Here is a 15,352-nt window from a genome sequence, read left to right on the forward strand (position 1 = left end):
TGATAAATGAACACGTCCAGGTGATCCTCAGCTGAGCTTCATGCCTCCTTAAGTCCTCCAAAGAGTCTCATTTTGGATGAAACATTCTCCAGTTATGGTCACCAGAAAGTTTTATGAATCTAAATGGTGTTTATCTGTATTTACATGAACATGTAACTACTGTGCATCCACAGGTGCTTTGCATGCTCTTGTATTTGGAACAATTAGGACTTCCCATCTGAATACTGACCGTATGCGTTCTTATCCCACATTAGTCTGATCGCATCAACACTTCCCCCCTCCTTAATCAGAGATAAAGTGGCTCAGGCTGGTGCTTGTGTACGACAGTGAATTCAACTTTGTGTCCTGTACATATGAGGAAGAGGAGGCACAGGAAGTAGGGACTTTCATTTCAGTCCTAAAGAAGAAAACTCAAACTCTGCATACGGGGATTTGTGTCAGTGCTGATGCAAGTCCTGATGGAACCCATCATCTGACAGGCTTTGATGACAACGCCATTGGATCTTCTGCTGTCAGTAGGGATCCTGCAGCAAGACTTTAATACAAATGCGTTTTTACAGGGCAGTCTGATGATGTATCGACCTGCAGTGAGAACGATTTTCAACAAATGACAAAAACCCTCAATGAATGTCAATCTACTAGGAGTGGGATTCTGGTAGGATTAGAGCGAACAGCTGCAGACTAAAGTTCATACACATTTAGAAAAGAAAAGAACAATCTGTTTGGAGGAGAAGGAAGAGCATGGAAACTGGAAGGAAATCCACCATACAAGCATCAAGATGTTTACATCAGGTGTGGAGTAAAAGAAGAAACTGTTCATTCTCCAAGGTTGATATAGATGGCATCATGAATGTCTCCATCACTAAAATGACAAATTGATGAAATTTAAAAAAAAAAATCTGTACAGATTATCACAGAAGAAATCTGAGGAGAGAGGCTGCAATATAACCAGGTGGTTCGCACTCTCTTCCCCCTCATAATTGATCTGTGATCAAAGATCAGTAGAAGTAACTGACAACTCAATGAAAGGAGGGAACCAAAGAATTAAAATAGAGAGTGTGAGGAAAGAGGTCGCATTCCGTCTATCGTCTTTTGGTGTGTTGTATGTCAGGATCCACCAGAAATATGCATCTGAATGTTTACTTTATTGCCTGCTTCAACTTTATCTAACAGAATCTATTTAAATGTAAAGACAGATTAAGTTAGGTGGGAGGGCCTTTGGTTTAAAAGCTGGTTAGTTTCTCAAAAAATTGTTGAACTGAGGTTACTAACTTTACTGTGAGTATTTAACCCATTTATGTGTCTGCTTTGCCCCAAATTCCAGCAACTGACCATTACTGACACATTTCTAGAAAGATGCCAGAGGGTTAAAAAGACACGAATAATTCCCTCTTTCCATCCACCAATGTTTTCTTGTCGGGGTTTAGATTGGATCACAGCAGTTTCAGGAAGGAAGGTGTAACCTTTTCAGACTCAGATGTCTCTTCATCACAGCAGACCACGTGGTGATGGTGGTGGGATCGTTCCGAAGCGTTATGTCAGGGCATTCCACTGTTTTTGGCCTCGGGTTTGCAAGTGCTGATCCTCATGTCAGCTGTTTTACACTCATCATCCAGCAGGACGGATTAGCTGGTGGAGCTCTGGGTCAGAACCAAAGAGACTGAAGCTGCTTTTAGCTAATGCAGATGGTAGAGCTCAGACATGTCCAAACACTGTCCACCCTCAGCTTCTGACTGAAATGTCTCTGCAGCAGCACACATTTCAGTATTCAGGTCTTTCTTTCATTCCCTAGCTTTCCACAGCTGTCAAATTCCCTCCGAGGATCAGTCCTGCATGGTGCAGTTCTACCTGGAGACACATGGGGGTGCTGCAGTGCTTCACATTACCTTACTTCCTCACAGAAGAGTTTGCATCTCAGGTTACCTATAAAACGTGACAGGCAACAGATAAATGAGCACTCTGGAGAGAAAGAAATGAAGGATGGGAAGAGCGAACAAACCAGGATGGAGGAAGGAGGATGTGGATGATAAAGCATGAGAGAAGAAATGCAGCAGCGACAGCAGTGCTGCAAAGAATAGTCTCTCGGAAACAGTTTGTAGCTCAACTCAGGCTACAAACCATGGATCATACCTTCTTTTTCATTGAACTTGTTAATTTGTTACTGAGCTGAAACTTCTTTGCCACTACTTGGGAAATTTTAGGTCTTTTACATTAAACCACAAAATTATCTCAGTCTGTATGGATTTATAACAATTATAATAATAATGGATTAGATTTATCTGCGCTTTTCCAGACACTCAAAATTCTTCCTTTGTGTGTTATTTATTCTTACTTGGTGATGGTAACTACTGATGTAGCCACAGCTGCCCTGGGGCAGACTGACAGAGGCGTGGCTGCCAGTTCAAGCCTACGGTCCGTCCCTCTGACCATCAACTGGACATTCATGCACATTCAAACACCAGTGGAGCCACACTTAATGGTTTTCTGCCTTTAGTGGCTTCCCTGATCCGAGTGCCTGAATGCATTAGGACACTGTTCTTTAAAGAGTGGTTTACACAAGGAAGACATTCATTCCTGGAGATCTGAACTGGACTGACAGGTAACCTCCATATGGATGCAGTTAGACAACAGTGATCAGAACAGCTAGACGTAATTTCCTCTCTGAGGGCGAAGCCCGAGTCACTCATCCCTCACAGGTCAAATGGGTCGATGTGGTATCCTTAACCTCCTCTAAATTAATCTGATGGATCGGTCCATGAGAACCTCAGAGCTCCACGGAGGTCAGAGGGTCTGAAGAAAAGCTGATCAGCATGAGTCACACAGACAGCTCAGCTGTAGCTCCTCCCTTTTCTGCAGGAACACCACACTATCAGTCTGGAAATGGAGAAATTGAGCTTTATTTAAACAAACATAAAAATGACTAAAAAAAGGCTGCTTAGACAGAAAATCACAAAGATGATGGGGGAAGAAGTAAAGACCAGAAACAGTGGAATGACTTCTAAACTAAAACTATGGTTGAAAACGTTGATGGGAAGTGAGTTTGGTGAATAAACAAAGATTTGAGTTTAATAGAACAGGATGTTCCACCCAAAACAAAGAAAAACAGAACACTGTGGCCTAATCTGAATATTCAATATTCTTGATTAGACATTAAAATGACAGGAAATGATATTTTAAAACAAATTCGTTTTCACATCGGCTAACTTTTATGGATATGTAATTTAGAATTTGTAATATTTCTGCCTTTTTTTATCTCTTTCAGCAGATGCATCGCACATCAGTAGATTCATTAGATTTTTTTAAATTTACTTTGCTAAACAATTTAAAACAAATGTCAGGTTTTCAATTATTCATTTGTAGTACATTTCTTATTAAAGTATTCTTCATTTATGAGATCACACAAAGAAACTGTAAAAACTAAGGAATTCCAAAGAAACAGACATCAGAAAAACATCAAGGTTTGGTTTAATCCCTGAACTGATCATGGCAGTGGTGAAAAACCTCCTCTGAATGGAAGAAAGCTTCAGCAGAACAGGATTCTGCCATGCTAGGTTGGAGTAGTGTGTCTTTTTATGTGTGTGTGTTCCTACATCTGTGTCTGTGTGTTGGTTTTAGTGAAGACAGAGGTAATGTGTTTCTTGGCGGTTTCTGTCGTAAACTGTGACTAATAGTCGCTGTAAACATTCTGCAGGATGCTGGACCTTAAAGTTGCAGGGCCGTCCCCATAAACCGTCTACCCACCTACCCCCAGGTAAGAGGGGTCAGCCCAGAGGGTTAGCATGCCCCAAATGGAAGTGACAGGACCGAGGGAGTGAGTCGTGTTCCTTCGTGAAGCAGCGATGGAGGTGCTATGTATGTTTCTACATGTAAATGTGCTGCAGAGGAACCGAGGGAGGGGGGCTTGGCCTGAGGCTGCAGGATGGCTGACTGATGAGCGTGCGCACACACATGCACAACGAGGAGGTGCGGCTCAGATAGTGTGCGACTATGGTCTGGTGAGCAAAGCTCTGCTCAGGACGATGACGGCCGATGAAGCCTCTAATTCAAAGTGACCTGAGGCCTCCAGAGACCCCCCAGCATTCCAGCCCCACAAACATGGAGAAGCAGCTGAAGCCCCTCGCTGAAAGCACAGGTACAAAGCAAAGGGTCACATCTTTGTTAAAATGAAATTTAAAACTGTAAAACGTTCTTCTAAATATAAAAAGACACTTTTCTTGTTTGAGAAAACATGTAGTTTTGGCTCTGAAAGAGCTGGTTTGTTGACTTTTAACCTTGAAGGCCTTTGAGGGTAGCTGCTGTCTTCACTACTGACACATCTATTGAGACCGGGAGGTTTCTGCTCCAAATGACTTGACTTATCGGATTTGGGCCAACTTTTAAGTAATTTTACACGGGCCCACCCTGTGTCCTTAACTCTGCTACCTATCCCACAACTGCATGTTACTTAAAAATGCGTGTTCCTAACAAGTGGAGCTCTGTTTATAATGGATATACCTTACAAATGCAGCTCAATTTAATAGAGAAAAATAGACATTTTGGCCAAGAAGCAAGAAAAAAAGACATACCAAACACTAATGTCCTTAGTTAAGTCAGTTAAAACATGAGATACTCTACAGAACAGTGAGGAAAATGTGATTTCCTTTTCAGTTCAGTTATTTTTTTCTTTGATTATAAGGTCAAAAAGTAAAATATTAAAGCATGACTTCATGTGTCAGACACTGAAATATCAAGTAACAGTCGTATCTATCTTTGGAATCCTTTGCTTAAAAACATCTCTCCTGTTTGTGAAAAAAAAAAAAAACATTTCAGAAATGTGTTTTCATGAATGAGGAAATGAAGTAAGTGGCTTTCTAACATCATTCAGAGGTCTTGGACAGCTGCCTGCTGCTGAACTTAAACTTTCATGAAGGAATTTGTCCAAACACCCTCTTCCTTCAGGGTGCAGAGCTGCTCTGCGTTTGGAGGACTTGCTATATTCAGATGTTTAATCGACACAGACGCTTGTTGCCTGGCAAAAATGACTTTTTTTCCTCTTCAAAGACCCTCTGACCAGCCTCTCCATTGGCTGCACATCCCACAATGGGACTTACTGTTGCCATAGTGTTTTTTTTTCTCCAATACAGACAGGAGGGATGCAAGCGAAAGAGGAGAGGAGGAGAGATGGAGGAGACACAAAGACAACAGCTATGATGATAACTGGTTTATCATCAACTAACCTGTAGTGAGCTCCAAAATCCTGAAGGAAAAGTCCATGCTGCTTCAATTATGAACTTTCTACATTTAATGTTTTCAGGGCTGGAAAAAAAGCGCTTTCATTTTTTAGTGTAAACACAGAATAAGCTTTGATTTGTGAGTTTTAAGTTTCAGATATACAGCCTGGCTTTGATTTAAGCAGTGAGGAACTGAATTTTCTGCTGAAGATGAACAGCTCTCAGGCTTTTTCCGAGTTTTTCTTTAATAGTAATAATTTAAAAAATAAAAACGTCTCTACTCCAGTTTCTCAGATACAGAAGTCCCGGTCTAACCTTCCAAGGTTTTGTATCTGCAGCTGAGACAGGCTCTACTCTTTTCACTTGACTTCAGTTCAGTGGGTTCAGTATTCATTTTGGTTGCTCAGGGGTTCAGGCCTGAGACACTAAGTCCTTTGGAGACTGATCATTAGAAGAGTGGTCCTGATGATTTTAACTTCAGAAAATCCCACCAAAAGCCCAGAGGACAACACAATCCCAACAGTAAAGTGACTGAGATTCACCATGAGCTACTGCCTCGCTGTTGATAGTGAATTCATAAAAGTTGGGTTGTTTATTCTTACATAAATCCACGGCAAATTTTCTTGTCATTTTAATAAAAAGAAACAAGTCATGATAGCACCACATAGATTAGTATCTGTATTCTGGTTCTATATGATATCTTGCTTAAATAATGGGTCTTAGCATGACGGTGATGCAAGTAAGTTTAACAATGAGATTTGGAGAGAAAGATGCAGAGTAGTCATGCGTTTAGAGCATTTACTGCTGGGCAACCCAACCCTGTTCCTGAAGATCTACCACCATGACTGTTTTCCAATTGTTTCAGCACTTCTTTGCTGTTGATTACCTTGATCAGGTATGTTTAGTCAATCAGAATGAAGAAACACCAGAGCGTATCAGCAACAAGGATGGCAGAGAGAGCTAAAAAAGAGATGGGTGACAGATCTCCAGGACCTAGGTTGTGCTGCCCTGATACACAAAAACGGGGGGCTGTAGCATTCTTGGACTCTTGCCTCACAGTGAGAAGGCTCTGGTCTGAATTCCGGCTTGGTTGTTTCTCTTTGGAGCTTACATGTTCTCCCATCCATACATAAGTTTTCTCCAGGCTCTCCGAATTCCTGCCACTGTCCAACAACATGCTTGATAGATTAGTCTGAGATTCTAAAATGGCCCTTGGTGTGACTGTGAGTGTGTGGTTGACCCTCCAGAGTGTTCTCCGCCTTCGCCATACAGTAGCTGTGATGAATGGATGGACCCTGACAGGCTCTAGTATGGACAGTAATGGTGGGAGAAGCTTCCTTGCCGACACTCATGCTCTGTGAGAGATAAGGTGAAAGTAAACTCACAAAATTCAATAAAATGCACCTTTGCAAGTGTGTTTCCAAGTTTCCCATGTTAGCAAGGGTGTTTCCAAGTTTCCCATGTTCCAATTAAAGGTGAAGCACCATAATGGCACCTTCTGCTGACCTGTTTTGTCTGCATATTGGCATAGGTCCAGTCCTGGTGGTATTGCATGGCGTACACTCATGTAGCACTTTTCTACTTTGATCAAACCCAAAGCCCTTTACAGTCATACTCCTGTTCACACACTGATGGTGGCTTAGCTGTCTTATTACAACAGCAATGTGGGGTTTAGTTTCTTGTCTGAAGACACTTTGACAAATGGACATACAAGGTGGGAACCAAACCTTTAACCCTCCAATCAGATCTCAACAACCAATGAGTTATATCGCTGGAGGAGACACGCCCACTTGGGAAGCCTGGCCAACGGTGGCGCAGCGTGGCACCATTTTGATGAGGTCGTCGGTGCCAACATGACAATGCTTTCTATAGCTTTTGGTGGCATTTAAGTAGCTTTTATATAATTTAATTTAATATATGTTGCTGTTAAATAAGAGAAACAGTCAGCCTTAAAAGCTCAGACCATAATGAAAAATGCATAGTTGCAGGGCTTCTCACAAATTCTTTTTTTTTTTGACATTTTATTTAAATTATTTAGAAAAGCCCAACAATAAGTAAATAACAAGTTAATAATAATAATAAATAATAATAAAGAGCTGCACAGTGGAATAGTGGTTGGCGCTTTTGCCTCACAGCAAGAAGGCCCCAGTTCATGGAGGACCTGAAGCAGAACATCAATGGGGGACCGTTCTGTGTGGAGTTTGCATGTTCCCCCCCCGTGCATGCGTGGGTTTTCTCCGGGGAGAAAACCCACTCAACCTAAATTGTCCCTAGGTGTGAATGTGGGAGTGCGTGGGTGCGTGATTGCAGACACTCTACCCTGTGACAGACTGGCGACCCTTTCCAGAGTGTCCCCTGCCTTCACCCACAAGTGGTTGGGATAGGCTACGGCAGCCCCGTGACCCCGAAAGGGACTAAACGGTAGAAGATGAATGAATGAATGAAAAATAATTAATAAATTATAAGTCAATTAATAATAAAACGTCAATAAATAATAAGCAAATAACAACAATAATATTAATAATAATAATAATAAATCAATAATAATTCATTCATTCATTTTCTGTACCGCTTTGTTCCTTTCGGGGTCACGGGGCTGCCGGAGCCTATCCCGGCTACTTGGGCGTAGGCAGGGGATGCCCTGGACAGGTCGCCAGTCTGTCGCAGGGTAGAACATCCACAATCACACACCCATGCACTCTCACACTCACACCTATGGACAATTTAGAGTTGCCAATTAACCTATGAAGCATGTTTTTGGACAGTGGGAGGAAGCCGGAGATCCCGGAGAAAACCCGCGCATGCACGGGGAGAACATGCAAACTCCACACAGAAAGGTCCCCCATTGATGTATTTTTCATGTCCCCCAGCTGGGACTTGAACCAGGGGCCTTCTTGCTGTGAGGCAAGAGCGCTAACCACTGCGCCACCGTGCAGTAAATCAATAATAAGTCAACAATAAGTCCAAAAGTCAACAACAGATTTACCCTAAAAAAAACAATAACTATATATTTACTGATTCATGTGAGTGATCAATTTGGTGCCGGGTTTCAAGCAAACAGTCTGGCTTCTTATCAAAATCTGTTTCCACAAAATGCTTTGAACATAGCCAGACTGTATTGCTAGTTGGTACCACAGTGATCCATCTGGGTTAGCTCTTTTTATTGTTAAGACCCACTTTTTCCTTAAGCCTGAATCCATTGGAAACCTGCAAGAAAAGTTCAGTCTCTGAGTCAGAAATGTATAAATCTATATTACTATAATAACCTAGTCCTAGTATACTGTGTACAGGTTTAACAAAATAAAGTTTACATTTACAATTATACGTACATCATCCCTACACGTTGATAATAGCCTGCAGCATCATGCATGTCAACATGTGTACTATTAATGAAGCCCCTGCAGCATTAAAAGGAAAAACATATGGTACTTACCTGTGAAATGTTATGCCTTTCTCTTTCGTAGACTCATTTCTCCGTTTTGGCAGTTGAAACCCGCACAATGAACTGGCATTTTGCAAATAATGTGTTCACATGCATGCACTGCAGCAGTGACTTGACCTCACCAAGATAGCGGTGCTCTCCTCCCATGAGGAATCACGTGATGTCTCCTCTAGCGATATAACTCATTGTCAACAACTCTGCACCACGGCCACCCCACACTTTGAATATGTGATGTCGTAGATGATCGTCCTGTCCAAACATTTAGCTGAAATAGAAGTTTGTGTTACAGACCCATAATCGTTTAGCCATGCAGCAGTTGACTGTTTTAGAACAAAAAATAAGTTCTGTAGAGGAAGCTGGAACCAATGATGTCATGCTTAATATTATTGACTACAGGTTAACCCTTGTGCTATCCTAGGCACTTTAACAGTGGGAGTTGGGTCATCTAGACCCACTAGACAGTGCTCTGAACCTTTTTTTTCCAATGATTTGTGATCCTCACTGGTGTCCATGGATTACATGAAATCTTTCCACCTTTGTCATGGTAGGAATAACACATCAATGCAAGGGTGGGGCCATCTAAAGGCCCGTACACACCAGGACGAATATTCGCCAGGCGTTATTCGCCAGCGTTTTTCGCCACGTTTTTTGTGTTCACACCCAGGCGATTTTCGCTGACGGTGAGCCGAGCGAACATGCAATTTCATTCCCTGACATTAGATGGCGCTTAATGTAAAACATATATACTCCTGTACACAAGGTGGCGCTGCGCAACTTTACGCTTCTTAAAGTCGCTTTTCCCTCAGAAGAAGAGAGCAAGTATTTACACGCTTGTCAGAATCATTGTCAGAAAACATGAATATTTCAAGCACCAGTAGCTCCAACTGGTGCTTGGTTCAGGGATGTTTTAGAATGTCCGTAGTTTTCGACGCTGCGCGTCAAACCAAAAAAGCGAACCCGAGGTGTTTTTTAAAAAGTGACGCTTTGACGCGTGGCATTTTTTCGCGTCGGTGTGCACACTCACATTGGTGCCCTTTGTTTAGTCACGAGGCGTTAAACGTCGGCGAATATCACGCGCGAAATTTGTCCCGGTGTGTACGGGCCTTTAGATAGCACAAGGGTTAAGGGAAGCTTTGATGTATTCCAATTATGAAGATCTACCTTATTTCCAGGTATGTTTGCTCTTACGTCTACACACCACACATCAGTGAAGCCTTCACACTGTAAACTGCAATTTTTCATTTCACCTAATCACAATAATCATTTGCATTTTATTTCACAGACATGTCAATTTGCATACCACCTGGATCCATGGCTTGTCATTGTTTGGCCCTGAACCACCATTAGCTTCTAGGCTCTAGGGTTTTTTCATCTCCTGTCCATGCTTATCCCAGATGCCATTGGAGTCATACTGTGGAGTCTTTTTCAGCAAATCTTTAAGTATCACAAATAAATAAATAAATAAATAAATAATTAAATAAAAAAAAATTCCAAAGATCTCCATCTATCTAGTTTCCAAACCCAGCCTTTTCCTCTTCAGGGGTCATGGATGTGATGGAGTCCCCCTAGCTACTGAACGGCAGGGTACACCCTGGATAGTTTGCCAGGGCTCCTTAGATTTCTCCTTATTGAAATGGAAGTGAAGACTTCTGATTGTTTAGCTGAAGTCTTTCAGCACCAGTACGAGATCTCCATCTGGTGCAGGAGCCTTCTTTGGATTTATGTTGAAAAAAACAAGTGTTACCTCATGCACACTCAGCACAGGATAAGAGTCACTGGGATTTGAGGTAGAGGGGTATGTACAACTTGATCCCCATAGACATAAAAGAGATCCAATTTCTCAGTAAAACTGGAACTGTTCCCTGAAATAGAGGCTGTTCTCTTCTATTCTGAATTTTTCACCGCTTCAAAGTTGGCTTCAATTAGCTTTTTCTGCTCTAATTTGGCAGCTTTGATTGCTTTCCTGAAAGCAGTCATAGCTGTCCTGTGTGCACCAGTATCTCTAATTCTGAGTGTTAAATCTTTGGTTTACTTAGTGATTATACCTTGTGTGTCACCTGAGGTTTTTGGATTTAAGAATCCTGGTTTGGGATTTGTTTCCAAGGTGATTTCTATAGAATTTAATATAGTCTAGCACTGTGTTATTCCAGTAAAAAGCATGTAAACATTCATTCCATTCATAATTTTACTGAGCCCAGTTTTAGGTGTATCATTCATGTAGCAGAAGATAGAGGTGGTGTGATTGACAAATATGGATTAGAAGGCTGAGCTCTGTAGGTGGTGGCTACATTGAAATTCACTTGATCCACTGTTTTTCCTTCCCTAGTTGCACATTTTATGTTGTGGTGTGTGACAGAGGTCTCCTTTGGGCCAGCGAAAACAATGATCAAAAAGGTTGGCAACGCTAAAGAATTTGGAAATTTTGATTTAATAGAAAGGAGAAAAAAGGACTTATACATTCAAAAAGGGAAAGGCAAAAACAACATGCAGTTTTCACAGCTCCAAAAAATGCACATCAATCAAATGACATCATGATTCTACAAAAGATGAGAAGACAATCACTTTCGTTTAGATGTTGAAGTTGTAATTTAACAATTATTTATGCAAAAGACAAACTTCTATGTAAATTTTTCTCTAACTTATTTAAAAAATTTGAACTTTTTTTTAGTTTTTCTTTTAGTCAAAATTATCACAATCAAAATCATTCAATAGAGACATTTGTGAACTAGACATGCACTATCATTTCGTGTTATCTGTTATGAATCAATATGATTAATGACGTGTTGAATTCTTTTGTTTGAAAGTGAGTTTTGGAAAATGGTTGCTTGAAAATATTTAATTTTTAATTTTCATTTTATGTTTAATTAACAATTATTCTTCCTGTAGCAGGAAAGTAACTCCGTATCCCACACAGTGTGGTTGAGAACAATGTATTTTGCACATTTTTTTGTGTGTGTGCGTGTTATGTTAGAGGTGAATGTCTGGTGTGTGGAAAAGCTGACATTCTGGGTCTCTCCTGCAACCTGGGATCACATACAAGGATTTCTAGAGTTTTTTCAGTAGAGTTTTATCAATTGTATTAATTGATAAAACTCTACTGAAATATGTTGATTGATTGATTTATTGATTTTATTTCTTTCAAGAATACCAATCAAAGCAACAAAGCAGGAAGAAGCGAATTTATATAATCCTAGTCCTACTGAGTTGATTCATTTCATAGTTTACATCGTTTTTGTAATCCGGTTCTGATCAGATAGATTCTTTTCAAGTTACTTAATCCATTGTCTAGCAATGACTGATTATCTTCAGAAAACATTCAGGATTTCAGTAAACAGTAATGGTAACCATTATGTAATAATCATTGATTATCATTAGAACACATCATCACATTAAACCAGTAATTATTGCTACACATTGCAGATCTAGTAAATAAAGTAGTTAGTTATTAATTGTAATTAAAACATTTCAGTAATCATTATTGCTGAATACTCATTGGTTGTAATTAAGAGTTTTGATTATTTCACCACAATCAAGTTCACACATGTATTTGGAATCATTCAAACACCTGTTGATCCTTAACTCCTTTTATCTTTATATTGTGAAATCAGAGTTTCTTTATACATTTTCTTGAATGTTTGAACATTGTTTGAGCTGTGACTCCCCATGTAGTCAGACTGTTCGCTTAGCGTTTTTTCTGGTGGAATACATCCAGCTCAGATAGACACAGCAGTAGATTCTCTTGGTAAATAAAATAAAAATCAGCAATTAAACAGCATGAAATCCATGTTTGGGCTACACTGTTCTTTCTCCAGCATCCCATCGGTGCTCCAGCAGTTGTTGATGTTAATACTCTTGTCCCTGTCATTTTCCCAGACTTCAGATTACTATCAGTTTGGCAAACAGTGCAACCTGGTTGCCCTTTAGCAGTATCTGGAATGTTGCCATCTTACCACGTATCTGTGAAGATTGCACTGCATCTGCTGTCTAATGTCTTTCAGGTCATCAGTCTCAAGTGAATTACATTTGTCTGATGTTGGATCAACTAGGGAGCAAAATGGTGGGAAGTGGTGGTTTGAAAGGATTAGCCTTTGATCTTTCGTCTCACTTTTGTTTGCACTCACAGCGTCTCCTCCTCTGTTCCACTAGTGGGAAAACTCCCAGACACATCCCACCAATCTCCAGAGGCATGAAATTCTTGACTGAGGATCTTTATAAGGCTTCTGTGTTGAATCTGAGGTGTTTAGAGTTATTTATCAAAGGTAGTGTCACTTCACCAAAACTATAAAGATATATGTCTGAGAGCTAAAAATAGCATTAAAAGTTGGACTAAGTTGCAGAAGCACAATGTCAGATCGTAAAGTGGTGGTTTAGGATCCAACATACAGGAGACCAAGCTTGTGGCAAAATTTCACAGGTTTAATAAATAGACTTGAAGATGGCAAAAACCATAAACTGAAGGTGGAACAAATCAGGAGTAGAGAATAAAAAAATAAATAATTGCAAATTGAATCGATCTAGGCTCAATACCCATCCCTAAAGTGACGTACAGCAAGTATACTATGGACCATGAACGTGTAGTATAGGACGTATACTAAATGAATACTTGAGACTAACTTGGAAAATTTTAAGTTTGCATTATAGTGTTTCTTTGCCATAATGCCTTTGTACTAATGGTTCAAAGGTTTTTGTTGTAGTGTGTGTGAGGAATTGGTTAGAATATTATTTTTTACAGTGCACTGGCTCTGCATGTTCTGCATCCTGATTGCGACCTTGTTCATCAACCTCCTCCATGCCGTGTCTCCTGAACTTGCCAAATAAATCTCTGATTGAGATCAAATTTTTGGTTTCATTCTAAAACACTGGACTTAATTTTATATGAAAGTCTGAGCTTTGAGAGTTTAAACTAGAGAGAAAAGTGTGAAAATAATCAAGTCTGTCTGAGAAAAGAGGGGAACTCACTGTCGTGGGGAGTTTTACAGTCTTAAAGTATCTGTAGTTCTATTTTGCAGATTTTATTTATTGTGGGTTATTTTTATAGATAGATAGTTAGCATACTTCAATTATACTGCCTTGAACCTCATGTGACGACAAATGGACGACAAATCATGGCCAAAACCATGAAATATCACTGAAAAACCAGCTACAATGCACAATCTTCACATACAGAGCTGCAGTGGCCCTGCATACTGATATTTTGAGTTACCCATCACTTCCTCAAGTCTTCTGTTTTCCTTCATCCACATGTCAGTTGAAGCCCCTCTCTCCCTTATGGATACCTTAGATCATGTTATCTATTTTCCAAATTTCTTCTTCTCTTCTCGCTCACATCCTACCCAGTGGGCATAACCACTGACAACATTCACCATACCACCTTCAACTTCCAGCTTCAGACTCATCCTATCTGACATTCACTTCACCTCCAGAACACTCAGCAAACGTCTCTTTCAGGATCTCTCCTCCTCCAGTCTATGATCTTCATAAAACAGTTAAAAAGACACATTTAGGACGAAGGACAGCCAGGATCTGATGACTTGTTTGAATTAACTGTATTGCTGAATTGAAGATATGTTAAATATAATTTATAGCTTTTCCAATTGCCAAGCAGCTGTTTAAATGAATAACTTAACATTGTGAGCAAAACAAAATCAAACAGACAGGAATCTCTTAGAATTGTATGAAAAGTTTTCCTCTAGACCAGCGGTCTGCAAACTTCAACACTTAAAAAGTCATTTGGGTCAATTTCTAACAGATTACCACCCAGAAGGAGCCACAAAGCTTTACTTCACCCTTTGGAATAAAAAGACAATGATTTGTATTCATGTTAATGTTGTGACAAACATGAATAACATGTCATCACAGAGATAATCTTTTTTTAAGACACCATGTATCATCTCAACATGTCCACATTTTGTAACTTGTGTTACTCAAAGTGTTTTACATAAAAACATAATCAAATGTGCGCGTGATGGTTTGTTGAAAGCATTATGGGTCCTGTAGTCTGGAGCCTGGTGGAGTGATATGTGCTTCAATTGGTTAAAATAAGGTTTAATAATAATAATGGATTGGATTTATCTGCGCTTTTCAAGACACCCAAAGCGCTTACATTATGTCCATTATTCATTCACTCCTCATTCATACTTGGTGATGGTAAGCTATGGTTGTAGCCACAGCTGCCCTGGGGCAGACTGACAGAGGCGTGGCTGCCAGTTCGCGCCTACGGCCCCTCTGACCATCACCGGGATCATTCATGCACATTCACACACCAGTGGAGCCACGCTGGAGGCAAGGAGGGTGAAGTGTCTTGCCCAAGGACACAACGACATTTTGGCTGGTGGGAGTGGGGATCGAACCGCCAACCCTTTGATCATTGGACGACCCGCTCAACCACCTGAGCCACCTGAGCCACTGGGACAGTGTTTGTCTTATCTGTTACTTTTTAAGGTTAAAAAGAATTTTTTTTTATTCTTTAACCAGGAAGCCACAAAGGAGGAATTAAAAAGAACAGTAAAGAGGATAGGCTTCTTCACATAAAAAATAAGCTCTATAAGAAATTATTTTGGGACAAATTCCCAAAGGATTACTCATTCATAATAACTTTGAAGACAATTTTGTCTTCTAGAGTTCTCTGAACTAAGACAACATCTGTTACATTGAACTGCTTATTTTAAACTGGATGCAACACCCACATACACAGATCAAT

The sequence above is a fragment of the Oryzias latipes genome, chromosome 10, assembly GCF_053564925.1.
Source record: "Oryzias latipes strain Hd-rR chromosome 10, Olatipes_Hd-rR_3.1".
Taxonomy (NCBI): Eukaryota; Metazoa; Chordata; class Actinopteri; order Beloniformes; family Adrianichthyidae; genus Oryzias; species Oryzias latipes.